Source organism: Pimephales promelas, chromosome 18 (assembly GCF_988280905.1).
Source record: "Pimephales promelas chromosome 18, fPimPro1.hap1.1, whole genome shotgun sequence".
NCBI lineage: Eukaryota > Metazoa > Chordata > Actinopteri > Cypriniformes > Leuciscidae > Pimephales > Pimephales promelas.
In genome coordinates, this window is record NC_142786.1 from 24,507,289 (window position 1) to 24,524,838 (window position 17,550).

The 17,550-nt window shown below is 36.1% G+C and overlaps 1 long non-coding RNA gene across 1 annotated transcript in view; it reads right to left on the bottom strand.

Moving 5' to 3' along the window:
* LOC148970990 (uncharacterized) overlaps nucleotides 1-13,621 on the bottom strand; it is a 140,330-nt gene extending 126,709 nt beyond the window's left edge. The window contains exon 1 of the long non-coding RNA XR_016147382.1: nucleotides 13,425-13,621. This is a non-coding gene — a long non-coding RNA (uncharacterized LOC148970990). The remainder of the gene's footprint in view (nucleotides 1-13,424) is intronic.
* Between the last annotated feature and the right edge of the window lie 3,929 nt (nucleotides 13,622-17,550).

Here is a 17,550-nt window from a genome sequence, read left to right on the forward strand (position 1 = left end):
GCACTTAGCTTAGTCCAGTGCATTAAATATGGGCCAAAAAGAGAAGTGACAAAACACTTCCTCGTTTTCCCTATTTAAACACAGTTACTCGATTAGTGTAACTCGACCTAGGCTGGTGACACAAAATAAAACTTTTGATAAAAATTGATGACTATATTGTATGGCGGAATACCATAAAAAAGTGCTTTAGAGCACTTCAATTTGGCACAATAATACCTTCACTCATGAAAAGTCTTCTTACCGGCTCCCGCTTTGTCGCATGTCACGTTGGCTGCATTGACGGAAATAAGAGGGAGGGGGAGAGCGAGGAAGCGGGAGCCGGTAAGAGAACTTCTCATGAGTGAAGGTATTATTGCGGAAAACATGCAATTGACTCACAGAAGAGAGGGAAAAAACAGAAAAACAGATGCAAGGGAAACAATGTTCTCAGCAGGATCTGCCAGCATCCAGCTGTCTGTTTTCTGGATATGATATAAATGGCTAAAATTATTAGTATCACTGTCCACTGATATATATATATATATATATATATATATATATATTTTTTTTTTTTTTTTTTTTTTTTTCACAGGACCTTCATGTTGGCTTCCTTCAGACATCGGAGCATCATCAACAGTAACATGTGACGTTTTATGCTTATAAGTAGAATAGTCTTTGATGTCCCCGGAGTGTGTACGTTTTAGCTCAAAATACCACAGAGATAATTTTATATTGCATGTTAAAATGTCACTTTTTGAGTGCGAGTAAAAAACGCACCGTTTTTGTTTCTGTCCCTTTAATTGCAGACTGAAAATTTCAAAAACGTTCATGTTCAAACCGGAGTCAGACAAAGATGGAGACTCAAGAAGAAGTGTCAATGTACACAACATTTCTGCATGGTTAGTTGATGAATTAATGTAGCTGGTGTGTAGTTATTTTCTAGCCATTGTTGAGCAGTCTGGCATGATAATCTAAAAATCATGTTCCCGGGGGCGGTGTTTATGTAAATTTCAGGGTTTGTGATGTCACTAACCCAGGAGGAAGCTTGTTTATTGTAGTCCTTAAAGCAATTTCTTTTAAAAGAAAATATCTCCCTTTTCTTTGAACTAGGTGTTGCAACTTTGCAGATGTTGTTTATACTCGAACAGCACCATTACACTAAATTTAGTTAGAAAATGGCACTTTTCATGTTTTTTTCACCCAAAGTTTGCATGACTGAAACTTAAGAATTATTAAAGTTATCTTAACATTTCAGTTTTGGTTCTCAACAAACTTTTCTTTTGGTATCTTCATATTGGGTTCATTCCAAGAGATATGGGAATCTCAATGTGGCTCCATGAGTAAAATGCCAAGTTGAGGCACATTAACTTACTTCCAGAGATTTGTATAATTACTGTACATTTCTGAAATACCAGCTGAATAGACATCTTTTCCCTCATTCTTAAGGATATTGTATAATAAGTATATAACTATAAACACTTTTTTGGACTCACAAAATTGTAATATGTTAAGTTTTTATAGTGAATAACTAGAGGCACATTTTCACTTTTAACATTACTTGCTTTTCAGACATTCCTCTTCCAATATCAGCTGTTTGCAAAGTCACCATTATTTGGTTTTCAACCACTGAAAATGGGTAAAGTTGAACAATTTTTGATATTTCCATATATCTGGGAATAAACCATATAGGGCCTTAAATACTTCTTGAGTTACAGGCATGTCAACTTTTGGGGAGGGAACGTGAAAATGCTTCTCTTCATTTTTGAATTATGCATTTGTATATCATGCACCAGACAATATAATTTACTAATAGACCTGCTTACCTGCAAACATTAAATAACAATGCTGCCATCACCCACCTATATGTAATTTGGCTTGTTGGATCTCCTTTTTGTATGTATTTATTTATAATTGCAATAAATAGTTGGGCCTGCCAGAAAGCCTATCTTCCAATAATGTGCATAAATTTAACGCATATACAGTAGATCTAAGAAAGAACATATCTAGATCATAATTCACCTCAGAAAAAGAAAATATTTCAAATAAGAATTTTAGGCCAATTATAGGATGTTTTTTTTTTTTTGCCCAGTTACATTATTTTTATGAATATCATGGCATCAATAGACAGGCATTACACAGAATCTGTGCCAGAGCACAAGAATGACAACATTCTATATTAAAACGGTTGATCCAGTTTAACCTTGTTGTACAAGCAATGGATATGAGCTGAAATATTGCAATATTCATATTATACACAATGCACAATATGCTCTAAATTTACCACAGGGAAACAAAAAAAAGATTTATCTGCTGTGCCTAGTCTCTGCTTGTTTTCCTTTGTTCCTGTCACTCTCTCTAATCGCCACTCCTTCATCCTGTAACCTGCAGAGATAGATCCAAAGCCTGCTTTAGACCAGCTCTTGTCTTCAATCCTCCCGTCTGCAAAACAGCACACTGCCACCATGCACTAAACCGCTCTGCCACAATCACTTTGCCTTCATAATATCCAATTAACCACATCAAGCTTAGGAGGGAAAAAAAAGCCTACAGTGTTCACATTTGCAAACAAGGCAGATGTGTGTGCGGACCACAGGCGGCTTTATATGCACAAGATTATGTGACTACTCTGTGGCAGAACATGGTATTGCTTTTTAATGTGAATATGCAGGATTATATAGAATCAACAGCAGTAATATCAGTTAATAACTTCCAAGTTACCAATCTATGCAAATGAATGATACTCATGCATACTCATACACTGCTTAATGAGATAAGCACTATCCAGATGCTTTTTAAAGATTCACTCATACTGGAACAATAATCTGTAAATTAATTTTTAATCTTAAACCTGCAGTTCCTCTATAAGGAAACTATAGATGATTATGATGTGTCTATTAATGGATTGTATATGAAGAGTTCAGATGCAAAAGCCTCTAAATGCCATTTGAAATTTTCTTCTTTAATGATGATTTTTATCAAACTTGTATATTTAAGTTCAGTAATTTCACTTAGATGGCAATGAAAATTACCTATTAATTGTTATTTAAGTGACATTACTGAACTTATACAGTATATACAAGTTTGATAAAAATCATCATTAAAGAAAAAAATTTCAAATGGCATTTAGAGGCTTTTGCATCTGAACTCTTCATATTGTAAAAAATACAATATTCTTAAAGTCATATACAGTATTTAACACACACACAACACACAAGCGGTTGGACAATGAAACTGAAACACTTGCCAATAGTGTTGGATGTTTCACATACAGTATATGTGTGACCTGGTGGCCAATTTTCACATCCCAAAAGTTAAGAGCAGGCTGTGAAGGTTGAATTTACAGATCAATAACTAAACACAATAGGAGACATACTGTACATTGTCAGAGTTGAAAAGAGGTCAAACTGTTGGTGCGCGTGTCTCTGGCTCATCTGTGACCAGGACAGCTTGGTCTTTCTGGTGTCTCGAGAGCTATGGTATACAGGGTTATGTCGGCACACTATAGGAAGAACTACATCCAACATGAGCAACTGTTGACGCAAGAGGAAGCTGTCTGAAAGGGATGTCTACGAACTAACTCGGATTGAATCCAAAAAAAACAAAATCAGCTAAATTGCTGCTAAACTAAAATGCTCTCCTGTTTCCATCAAAACAGTTCATCTGGAGCTCCTTAGGGTCAATAGTCTTGGTCGGGCTGCTATAGCTAAACTTTTGGTCACTCGTGCCCTTGACAAACTTCGGTTTGGTGCCAGCAGTGCAAATGGGCTGTGGACATTGTAAAACGTATTCTCTGATGAGTCCACCTTCATGGCCTTTCATCTGTGGGAGTTATGGTATGGAGAAGCCCCAAAGAGGCTTAACACCAGGACAGGACTTGCTGCCCAGAGTGAAGTATGGCGGTGGATCAGTGATGGTTTGAGTATTGGCATTCCCTAGTGTGCTTGATGGGCACAGGACTACCAAATAACGTGGCTAATAACGTAAACCTAATGTTTCAAACATTTTACCCTGGGGTGCCGTGTATCAGCATGATAATGCTCCAATACAAACAGCAAGACTTGAGACTGAATGGTTAGATGAACATGAAAGTGAAGTTAAGTAACCAGATTTTAACATTTTTTTTAACCACTTTGGGATATTTTGGAGGAGCAAGTCAGGAAATGTTTTCCTCCACCATCAACACAAAGTGACCTTGCCAATGTTCAGGAAGAAGAATGGCTCAGAATCCCTCTGGCCACTGTGGAGGACTGTTATTCCCAAGACTAATTGATGGTGGACTGGCCACAAAAGGAGATCCTGCACCATACTAACAAATTAATGTGGTCTAAAACTATAGGTTTTGGTTTTCGTTTCATTGTCCAACCCCGGTATATAATTTATTAGCATTTTATTGAATTATTTTTAGTTTTGTTTTTTAAGAAATTAATATTTTTATTTAGCAGGGATGCATTCAATTGCATTTTTGGTCAAACAATTTCTGCCGATACCTCTTTCAGAAACAATACAACAATCCAACCAATGCCAAATGTTTAAATTGTAGTGTACTGTATGGTTTCCAGTATCCAAATTCCAATTTAATAATAATAATAATAATAATAATAATAATTTGTTCTGTCAGATCATGGGTTATAGTTTTTCAGACATGCCATTACTTTAAATTTACAGGGGAGCTGAGTTATAATTCCAGCACAAATATAAGTTAATTACGGTACCATTGCTTCAGACTGTCCTTAACTGGAGAAATGAGGCTCAACTTCTATCACACTCGAAGTCAGTTTTCATTATTAGTCATAAATGAGAGTGAATGCAGAGCTGCCATTCCAGTGCTCATAACCTCAGACTGCTGATTAAGGCCTCACTGACAACTGATATGCTGCAGTTAGACGGAGCCAAACGCCCTGGGTGGTTTTTACACTGCAAATACACAAGCTTTCTAGGTAAACCCTAACCCCCCAGTATGACCTTTCATATGGTTTCTTCCAGCCCTAAGGAAGACATACACTATAAGACACTAAGATAGGCTTAAGCCAATCTGCCAGTGGTCCTCTCACTTTAATTACACTGCTCTCCAACCAATTGCATTAATTTTCAGAAAGTATAAATTTCATTAATGTGAAACATCCCATAACCACAGAGACTGTGGAAGCTTAATGAACATTTGGAATTACAACTGCTATGGCCATATAGTTACCTGGCCATACCGATATTACACACAGACTTCTGTCCCCTGTGAGACAGCTCAAGGAAAAGCAAAGCAGATGAAATGTTTTCATTATGCAAAAACGTCTCCTTCAGGCATAAATAGGTAGAAAGGCATTATATCGTTATCTGCTAAAAAAATGAAGCAGCGAAGCCATTACGGTGCCGCCAGTGGAGCAACATTTTAATAAACTAATGTCCTCCCTTCTGCTTTTCATTGGATTTTAATGTCCACAAGTCACTAGAATAATGAAATCTACCCCTGAAGTAACACAATGCTGGCCCACATAACAAAACAAGAAAAAATGGCATTACTGGGTCTGCATGCAAATCCATTTTTTTTGGGAAGAAGTTAGTGCCAGTTAACATTTAACAAGTGTTAACACTGCAATATAATAACTACACAATGTAAATACATTAAATATCAGCTTTTAAAATGTTATGTACTCTTTTAAAATGTCTACAGTGGTATGAAAAAAAAAATTTCTTCACTTTCCACAACTATGGTTAATAATAAAGGGATGACTTTGAATAAGCTAATAATTAGCTTTATTTTGGTCACATTATAACATGGCATTGTTTTTAACATCATTTTGTGGCACGGAGGATTACCCTAAAATAAATAAATGAAGAGTTCAGATGCAAAAGCCTCTAAGTGCCATTTGAAATTTTCTTCTAGAATGATCATTTTTATCAAGCTTGTATATTTAAGTTCAGTGATTTCACTTAAATGGCAATGATAATTACCTATTAATTGTTATTTAAGTGAAATTACTGAACTTAAATATACAAGTTTGATAAAAATCATCATTAAAGAAGAAAATTTCAAATGGCATTTAGAGGCTTTTGCATCTGAACTCTTCAAATATATATCATATTTATTGATATGATATATACTGTATATTAGCCATGAAAAAGGTGTTAGTAAGTAAACTTAATTTAGAAAAAAATCAAACTATTTGTATATGTCATGATCATTTTTTGTAACATTTTAACTTCCGAAAATTCAGACTTTTCGTGTTTTTACTGTTATACAACTTCTGAAAGAGCAGCGTCTCTGAATCCAAACACATGGGTAAAATTAGCAGAAACAAGCAATGGCATATGTTAAGCAGATGCATATGTAAAATAAAACACCATATAAATCAAAACTGCTTAATGTTACCGAATGAAATGTCGACCCAAGACGAGGTATAGGACAGTGCAAGCTTTAGGAGTGTTGATGGACTCGATCTACTCCATGTTTTGATCATCGTTCTGAATCCAATCCAGACGTAGTCTTTGAAAACACTGCATTTTTCTCAGGTTTTTGCACAAAATGTTGCTTTCTAAAACTTACCCACATTCAAGTGGAAAGGTTAAAAAATGCTGGTGGTGGCACTGGTGGGGAAAGAGTTATCTTCAAAAAATTGGACTTAACTTCATTGTTGCTAAAAGAGGTGAGCTATAAATTGCAAAGGATAACCAAATTATCACTAAATTAGAAAATAAAGAGGGCACAGAAGAAGTTAATGATTTCCACTGAAATCATTGGGGAAATCTTCTGCTCTAGTCATAACCTCTGATTCAGTAATTACAGCAGATCAATCTTTGACACAATTAAGTGTCAGAATCCAATAGAAAATGTATCTAGATGGAGGAAATCAATCTTTGCGTAACTAACTGACACAGCTGACAGGCCATTTACATCAAACTCATTGTAAATAAAATGCCAAGTGAGAGGTATGGATGATGTAACATGAAAAATATCCATTTTGGGGCCACAGAAGTATCAGTTACCAAACATATCCTCTCAGAGTTAACTGTCCCCTCATCGAACGACAGAGGGAGGCACATAGAGAGAAAGTGAGAGAGAGAGAGAGACGCTTTGATCGGTTGTCATAGAACAGTTGTGTCAACTCCACGGCTGCTCTCCACTGATGCTAATTACAGGTGACAGGGCTAAGTACAAGGGTTTACACATGATAACGATGACTCTAGAGGAAGTTCTTCATGGTCTCCTTTACAGCCAGGCTGACAGCCACCATTATGCATGCTGGGATTTTGTCGGGATTCACTGATGAAGCTGGCCACTCAATGAAAGAGGGGGAAAGGACATACTTACAGTATCGCCTGAGCTGCGCAGACATTGTATAGAGCCTCTCCGGGGTACCGAAAATGATAGCTTCATTTAATAACACAATGTTAATATTATCATTTAGATTGAAGTGTAAAATTAGATTAAAATATGTATTTCTTAATCACTAAGAATTGAACACTTGCAACAAAATACTGTATCATTGCCACCTGGATTTAAATATCATTATCCATCAAGTAAAAATCAGATTAGAGTCTCTATGATACACATTTTTTGTGTTCCAAAACTGTGATTACATTAACACCATCTACTATAATATAATCAAATATATTAGATGTATAGATTGATTGCAGCAATATTTGCTTGCATATTTCATTAAAACACACCACCAACTTTGAATGAGCATCAATGGAAAAATAAAATAATGAAACGAGGCAAGTGCTTTTTTTTAGGCCAAAACATAATTTACTATTTTATTTACAACATATTACTTTCTGACATACATGCACGCAACAACGAATGATGGAGATTAATATTTTGTAAAAAAAAATAATTTGTAAATTGTGTTTTTTTGCACAAAAAGGACTTGCATAGCTTCATTAAATTGAGGTTAAACCGCTGGAGTCACATGGGTTACGTTTATGAAGTCTTTACTATCTTTCTGGAACTTGAAAGTTGTAGTTGCGCAAGTTGTCAATAAAGGGACAGAAAGCTCTCATATTTCATTAAATAGATCTTCATTTGTGTTCCAAATATTATGAATGAAAGTCTTATGGGTTTGGAACGACAACTGTTTCTTGCAATACAATTAAATAGACAGAATAAAAGAGACAATCCTAGCTCTCAGAAACAATTCAAATGTGTCTACTCTCTAGAGTTCCAGAAGAGATTGCAAGAATGTCTCACACTATGCAAAAAATCTCATATTAAGGTCTGTGCTCAAAAGTCCACTCAAAATTCAGTCTGAGCTCAAACATATGCTGTTCAGATTACTTTTAATCACCTCTATTCACTATACAAAAAAGAAGAAAATTGCTGCCTTTAAGCACAATCAACTTTGATGCTTGTCATTTCAACTTCATCCTATAAACTGACTTTAAAAAATGAGTTGAATCTCATAAAAAATAAAAGTTTAAAATGCCATTGAAGTAATACATATGTCATGACTTATTGATCATGCCATTTTTTATTTTTATTTTAATTTTTTTAGTGTGAGAGCAGATTCTGCTATTGTAACTTGATTGTGTCGAGGCTTTTGGTCTTGTCCATTTCATTTATTTTAGCAGTACTAAAACTGTCCGTTATGCTGCTTGATATTTCAAACTCATTCAATTTAATATTGTAATCATAAACACTGATTTGTAGAGCAAATACTTTGACCTTTTACAATTCTTCCTGTTGTTTCCCTATAGCAGCAAATGAATCAGAAGTCCTCACGCATCCACAGAAAATTCCTTCCAATATTAAATAATGTTAAATAATGACAAAGTTTTAATGTTTAAAATCCATTTGCAACCAAAAAAAAAGAACATTCACTGAGCTGGAGTAAAACCTTCCCCAAATAAAAGTGCACTTATGAATTAAAATTTAGATATTGCACCTCCTGTCCTGAGAGCAGGACAGGAGGTGCTTTTTTTTTTGGTTTTTTGTTTTTGTTTTTTCAGTACAAATGACCAGACACACTTGCCTGAACTACTTCTAAACCTCCGTTGGTCATCTGATGTCAGACGAGATTTTCTCCCTGGTAACTGGAGCAGTAGTGACTGAAAAGGCTGATAAAGTACAACTGCAGCATGTGTGTTGCCTTATGTTTGTTTGTGGCATGTTGCCTTTTGTTTTATATTGTAGCTTAGCCCATGTATGTGAACTATATTGCTTTGATACAGCATTATTTAATTGTTTTATGCACATGAAAGTTAAAAAAGAGGCCTTAAAAGGGAACATTAATTAGATTGTATCTCATTATGTTATCAATGTTTATACCAAACATAACACATAATCTAGTTTAACTTAACTCAGGCAGAGATAATTCAGAAATTGCACTCTTTGTAGCACTATAATTAAAATTAGACAGCCAACAAATCCATTTATCGTTAATTGAATCTTAAGTGCACTGGTTATGTTGCCTCTTGCCCCACTAGAAACGGCACAAGGAATTTGCAAATTTCGGTTACGTCACCAAAAGAGTCGAAAGCAGCAGCCGGGAACGCAGGGAGCATTAGCATTTATAGGGTTTGCTCAACACCTGGCTCTAATAAGCAACTTATGCAGTTCCATTCTTTTTGTTTTTATTTGCGTATGATGGAGAAATTAGTTCCTGTCCATCAAACCCAATGGAGCTGTCACAACCAATGAAGTAGTCCATTTGTTAGTGGACATACTTGCACACTGCATTCTACAGCACTAGTAAAACAGGAGGGGTGAGGTGGGCCATAAATCAATATACATTGGACACAGTCCACTTCCCACCTCAGGAGTTGACTAGAGCTGTATTTTGTGAAATCAACGACTGGGAAAAAAAGGTACAACAACCCCAAATAAGTTTCTGGATGCGTTTCAGCATGAGAAGGTCCATCATGTGTGATTACACTGAAATGATTGACAGGGCCTGGATCAGATTTAAAATGGAAACAAATATACTGTATATAGTTCATATGGTTTACGAATATGTTCATAGCAGCTCAAAGAAATGCCCTGCATTGATTCGGTCTGACTTATGATTGGAAAGTCTTCCCGAGAGAGATCATCTATGACAATCAGATCACCAGGAAAAAGCTGTCGTGTCATTTCCTCTCTTCAGCATCTTCCCCACCCAATCTCCTTCTCTTTTTCAGTGAAATGCTGTGAAATGCTGACTTAGACTAAGGTGAAAAATATAGAGCCATATTTCACCTCATTGAGTATCTTTTTCCCCCAGTCAAAAGACATCTAATTGCTAATCTATAATCCTTTTAATATGCTCTTGCCTTTTTTCGATTGATCCTCTGCCAGGCGGAACAGCATGGCTGGGGGCTACATTAATCTTATTAAGGGTGGGTTTAAGATGGTGCTGCAAATCCAAACAGTGCTTTTACCCATACTATACTCTACCTCTCCTCGATACATCTCAATGCCAGACTCACCTTGCTTTGATTATCAGTGACAAACTTGACAAGCCCAGGTACAAAAGGGCTTTGTTGAGTGATGTTCTTTCATTAATATTTATGTTTACTTATGGAAAGGGTGAATGATGATAACTAGCCGGCGTATTTCTCTCTCTCTCTCCATCACACACACACTGTAATACATCATCATATTCTTTCTAAATAATTCAGATGACGCTGCTCACTTAACTGTAATGTTGGGCTATACTTTCTAAGATGGACATAGAGGTCAAGTAACATTTTAGGTTATATTATTAAGGTGTATTCTTGGTTTTAAAGGTGTTTATTTGAAAATGTAGAAGATTTTTGCTGAACTTTGAAGCTGTTTTGAATCTGTAGCTTTACAAAGTATAAGATTTTGACATTTTGACAAATAGCAGCATTTAATTAAATAACAGTAAAGCTGAATGTCCAATTCAGTGTCAAAAACCTGCAGGAAAAAGTGGCTTGATGCTGGAAAAACTAACTTTTTTTTTTTTTTTTTTAACTACAACTACTCTCACTGCTCTATAACGACATCATGCTCAAATTCATTACATAATAAATGGGACATTTAATAAAGCAACAACAACAACATGTGCCCAAACACGCATTTCACAAATGAAATGTATGTGTGGACCTATATTACAGTAATGTACTAGAATTATCTTTCTACCAGTATAAATAAAGGTAATTTACTGATTTACTACCAGATTTTATCTTAAAAGATGTGCTAACCTTGATTAACCTTTGTTCAAATAACCTTGTTTGATACAGAGTTTAAAAATGTGAAATCTCCACAATTTCCTTTTTCGATCAGACTGTAGTTTAGATTAAAGTGGTATTTTCCCCTATGGACCCCTTCATTAACTCTAATCCAGAGAACGAACTGAGAAAAAGACAAATGCAGCCATGTGAAAACCAGGCATTGTTCATTTCTGCATAAGGGATCAGCAATCCGTGAAAACAATGTCCATGCACTTTTCAAGAGATGAATTTCTCCCTTCAGTAATGATTTGTTTTACAGTAAGTTTTTAATAAGTGTAGACTTGTAAAAATGTCTGAGTTTCTTTGGAAAAGCTTTGACTAACTTTTCCTGGTCAATCACTAGGTGCTTTAAGTGACTTGACCAAACTTTCAATAACTACGGTGCATTCGTGTCATCCTAAAAAGTAACTTTGTATTTTTTTATAACCCCAAATGCATCTGTACTTTAAAATACGAGAAAAAAAAATTGTATACAATATACTGATAATTGTTTTTCTGTATGTACTGCAGGAATACTGTTGCTCTGGAATTACTTTGTTTGTATATTGTATTTGTATTGTATTTTGTGTTAAATGTGAGGGGGTTTGGAATTATATAAGAGTTGCTTCATCCACCTCCCTTTCAAACCATGCACTTGTATAAATTGTTTATGTAGCCTGTAATGTTGATTTGTGAGAATGAGAATGCAGGTTTGAAATAAACATCATCATCATCATCATCATCATCATCAACAAAAACACATTTTGAAGCAGTTATGTTTGAAATAAGACCGTTAGGTTGTGAGTGAGTGGAGTGTAACATTGTAGAATAAAACATCTATTGTCAGGTTATGTTTACCACAGCAGACTTTTTTTTTTTTTTAACTCATAAATTGGAAAAGCCATCATAAAACCCTGGTAAAATCTTCATATCAGGGATATGGTATGATGTCACTATAGGCTAATCGGCAGTTAGCATCACACTAGTTCCCTCAACAACACCCCAATACGTTTATTTTTTCCTTAGTATTTTGGATCATTGCAAAAAAAAAAGCTCTGTGATCAACAGAAGTTTGATCCTTAGGCTACACATTTTGTCCATCAAGATAATTTAGATGAACACAACTTTTATGAATTTTGAAGCCTAAATCCAGTCACCAGAAGTAAAAAGCTAAAGAAGGCAATAAACGAACTACACCACGATCCCAAGACATCACCAACATCATCACTTAGCTTCTGACAACTCTTGCCATTTTTATCTAATATATATATATATATATATATTTTTTCCCCAAAATGTTTGAGCTACAATAGTTTGTAAGAGCACGCATTACGATGCTGTAAGAGCAGACTGGTCTGACCTGCTTGGCGTGATGAAGTTTAATTTCACCGACATCCGACATCCCATGAAGTCCCATTTAGCCACATTTTTTATTTATTTATTGCAACAGAGAATATACAAAGAGATTTACATGGCAATACAACTCATAACAAATAGAAAATAAAGATTTTTTTTTTCTTGTTCTTAATTTTATTTAATGAATTACCATATTGTTCTCTTTTATAAAGTGTTCAAAGCTTGGCTTTAGCCCATTTTTTCACATGAATGTGATATTTTCCAAGTAATATGAAAAGTTGTTTAAGGAAACACATGGTACTTTTGGAATCAACATTGTCCTGCACAAAAAATAAAAAAATAAAAAAATAAATAAATAAATAAATAAAAATAACCAAACTATTTTTGAATAAATACAATTAAAAGAAGAGATGAATTGCAGATTCTTCGGCATTGCCACAAAATTCGCACAAGTTTCCCATTTAGCCACTTGTTACCAACCACCTTTTCCAAGACACATAACAGCTTTTAAAAAAAGTGGGGTAACTTACTACTAATGTATTTTATGTCGTGGAATAAAACATGAAAGTGTCTTGAGCTTGTGTTGTGGACCACAGACCATATTTTAGCCATTTAATCAAAAACCCATAAAAAAAAAAAAAAAAAAAAAAAACCATTGACTTCAGGACGATGGCACCGGGACTGCTAAAATGCTAACTTGTTTCTGCGTTTTGGCCTACGAAGTGATGTTTTACCTGCGCCACTCTTTACCTGTAATATTTCAAATCGACATGTCCCTTTTAAAGTCACAACCTGGACACTGGTAACATCTATCTAGAATTCCAAGTTTCCCATTTGTAACTTCGCTTGTTCATTCATGTTCTTGGACCTCATAGTTATTTAGCCTGCTACATAATTATGATTACCAGCATCAAAACTCCACTTGAGTGGCAAAAATTCAATACCTGTTTCTTTAAAGATCTCTTCTCCATCCAGCGATGAAAAGCTTGACCGTCTTGCCCTTTCATCTTTCTTCTTTTTGGATCTGTCACGTGCTGTTTGAACACGTCATGCTCTCAAAACTAGTAAAACTGCTTCAGCTTCTGGCCATAGACTGTAATAAAAGCTTCCGGCATGCTTGCAGAGTGCGGTTCTTCTTCTTCGATTAGAGTTTTTTGGCGGTTGGCACACAATGAAATGGTGCATTACTGCCACCAACGGGTATGGAGTGTGGAACTGAATGACTATTAGGCTACTTACTTACTGGTCTTGTGGAAAATCTGCAGTACATTTACAATTAAATGTTTAAATTTTAATGACATTTATTTAGTGGCTAAACTACTAGTCCATGTATTAATTTGAACATTTAGCCTACTGTAAATATCAAAGATAAAAGTTAGCCTAGCTAAATCATAAGAGTAGTTTCATTGTGAATAAAAAAGAGCAACTGTGTTGAAGTTTTATTCACAAATGAGAAGTCCATACCAGATGTGGGCAGGATCTGGCTCGACATGTTGCTGTCTGGGTTCTTACCTCCAAAATTGTATAATTTCATTCCATGAAAAGGATTTTAATCTGTTTTTCTGGAACAAATGCCCAGAATGATGTGTAAATGTAGGCCTGGATGTTGACATACAGACGTTAATAATCTCTTAAGCCTGGAACACACCAAGCCGACGGTCGGCCGTCGGGCAGTTTTTGTTTGTCGGCCGACTAAGTTTCCTCAGTGTGTTTAACATAGAATGGTTCCGCATGGTTCCGTACTCGTCGGCTTTGTTTTCGCCCGATTCGACGTGTTAAATCGGTTTCGGGCCGTTGGGGAAAGAGAGAACTCTGATTGGCTGTTCAGCTTAGTGAAACAGTCAGTGCACACGAATAAAAGCAAAACACCAACCAAAGAAGTGAAAATGGTATAAGATAGAAGGCTGTTCTTATGTTACGTCATCTTACCTGAGTGTTCCTTGGCGAATATTTCAATATTAACATGAGCAGAGTGGAATAAAGAAAGCGTTTAGCAGGATTGAGATTCAAAACGGTAAGCACAGACTGCTTTGTTTACGGTATGTGTATCTGCATCTGGCAGCATCGGTTTTCCTTTTTGAGTGACGAATATAGACTAATATATCTGCAGAATATGCATGGTATCCAGACTTTCAGTGTGAATAAAATCGCACTGCGGGAAGGCAGCATGGGGAAACCCAGACTAACACACAGGCGCAGAACACACATTATAGCTGACAGGCTTTTAGCTTTTTAGCATTATGGCTGACAGGGTTTTCTGAAATGTTGTGCATGTTCTAGCACAATTAAATTTGTGCAGGTGAAATGTTTACAAATTTAAACATCCAATAAGATTCCACAAGGAAGCAAATTGCAAGCTAATTCAAAACCCTGGTTCACATGGTGCTGTGACATTGTCTGGTAATTAATGATCACTTTTATAGCTGTAGTACAATGTCCAGAGAAGCAGAAGGTGACTGAAACAACGCTGGAAATATCAGTGGTGTTTGAAAATGTTGTATTGTGTCTCAAATGACACCTTCATGCATAATGCCTAATGTGGCGTGCTAACCTTCTGGCTGCTGGAGAGGGAGATGAATCCAGACAGCATGCAGAAATGGTAATGGAGGTGCTTTAGCAAAGGTTACCATCTCTCCACAGACCCAGGCCGGGCCGCTCCCTCACCTTCTTGCACAAAAATCAAAGGAAATGTTACATCTGAATAAGCTGTAAATGCACAGAAAGTTCACACGGATGACCCACAGAGCTGCAATAAAAGCAAGGGATGCATTTTGGTAGAACCCTGAATGTGTTTTCAGCAACAAAATGCCTTTTGATTTTGTAGTTAGGAGTGTGGAGACTCATAAATTGTGCTCAAAAATGTTTTATCTAGTAGAAAAAAAGACTATTCATTTTTTTTTTTTTTATGTGACTATTCATTTTTTTTTCTTCTATCCTAATAGCCCATATTTCATTTTCTTTCCAAACATTTAATAAACAAAAAATTCCAGCGCTGTCCTGAAATGCCCCTCTCTAGCCATTTAGAAGTCTGGGGTGTAAATGTGCCCACAAACTTTCAGGAAATGATGAGTAGGCCTAACACTTTTAAGGAGGAGCAGTAATGGCGCGCTCGCTCTCACAGTAGCGGAGATTCAGGAGTGATTAATGAAAACAAATTTTTCATGGCAATTAAAATGATTAAAGCCGGAGGGCCTTTTTGCTGTTAGCCTGAATTGCTCTAGGAACAAGGCGGCAACAAAGCAACGAACCAAAATTGCATTAGTAGTGGAGGAGAACTGTATTAAAATGCAAATGTACAGCTGTTAATAGTTCTTCAAAAACCAATAATCCCCCACAGTCAGTCATGTGTCAGAATGGTTAATGGAAAAATATCCCAGAGGCACACAGGGTCCTTTTCCATTCCGCTTCTGATTAAAACAGAAATTCTGCAGAGGCAAAAGCAGAGCTCGGAGTGGGATGGGATTGGCTGGGATGGCTTAATGTTGGGCAGGAGACCAAAACCCATTGTTGGGAATTTCCCTGACTTTAAGGCACGCTTTGTCCCCCCTGGGATGGCTGTGAAGTGCTAAGCATTGAAAGAAAGCTACTAAATCTGATCTGGAGGTATTAAAGCTTTTTATCATGAAGGTGTTTAGCGTTTAATCTGTATTGAGCAACATCTGAGTTAAATACACATGATAGTCAGGCCCCTCCATGCGACGGAAACGGGCTCAGCCAAAGGAAGGGGCGGGTGCGGCTGTGGGCGTCATAATTGAAATACTGCGTTTGGTTATTCTGTCACTTAATTATGATTCTGCCGGAGGTTGTGTTATAGAGATCGAAGTGTTCAGACCAACCAGAGGGAGAAATGCTGTTCTGTCTCACATTCCTGCGCAGGAAGGGAGCAAACAAGTTGATTAAGAACATTATCATTTATTAGGTTTTGAGAAACCAGCCAAGCATATAATGATGGATCAAATTTATCTATGTGTGTTTAGTGAATAAGTGTATGCATGTATATTAGATATATAAGTGGTTTTCAGTCTCAGCAAAACAACTTATAAGGCCTGTAAAAAAAAAATATATAAAGCATTATAAAAATAAATATGCTTATTTGATGCACTGAAATACTGCTTTAATGCTTAACTTTGTATATTAAAGGTCCCTTTTCACAAGATGTAAAATAAGTCTCTGATGTCCCCAGAATGTGTATGTGAAGTTTAAGCTCAAAATACCCAACATATATTTTTTTTACAGCATGTTTAAATTGTCATTTTTTGGGGGGCTTAGAAAAAAAAAAGGTGCTGTTTTAGTGTGTGCCCTTTAAATGCAAATAAGCTGCTGCTGCCGGCACATGGGGCGGAGCTTCATGAGCTCTGGCTCAGTCTCTCAGGACAATTTCATCTCACGGAATAATGATAATATCAGAAACTCTCTGTAACGGTGTTCATTTAGAGTCGGACAATAATGCCTACAGAGTCAGAGTGCTGTATAGAGATGGAACAGGTATAGTTTAGTAGTTTAATTATGCTTATTATAACGTATTTGTCATCTGCTTGTATGTATCCATTATTTATTAATAGCCTACAAGTCTGCTTTTTTTCGGACCAGGTCCGAATGATGATCAAACATATACTGATGAGTTTAATAAAGTTTATTGTACATCACACAAAAGATGAAGAATCAGTTTTACTTCAGAAAATCACTGTAAGAGCTGATTAAACAGTAAGTTATAAGAAATGCAAGTTGAGGGAGCATTCCTGGGGGCGGACGTTAGTCAAAAAACTGTTCTACTGACCTCATTAAAGAAGGAAGAGGGATGTAGTCCAAACGGGCCGTTCAATGTAGGCTACTTCTGTTAAATTGGCATTGAACTTAGAGTATAAATAATATCTGTAAAATCATAAAGCTCAAACAACAACATTACACACATGAGATCACGAAGAACGGGACCTTTAAAAAACATACAGCAAAGTCAAAGATAAGGATAGTGAGGAAGGAAGGAGTAGACAGAAAGATATGCAGACAGACAGACAGATAGATAGATCGATAGATAGATGCCCTAACAGTGCAAATCCTCATCTTTTAGGA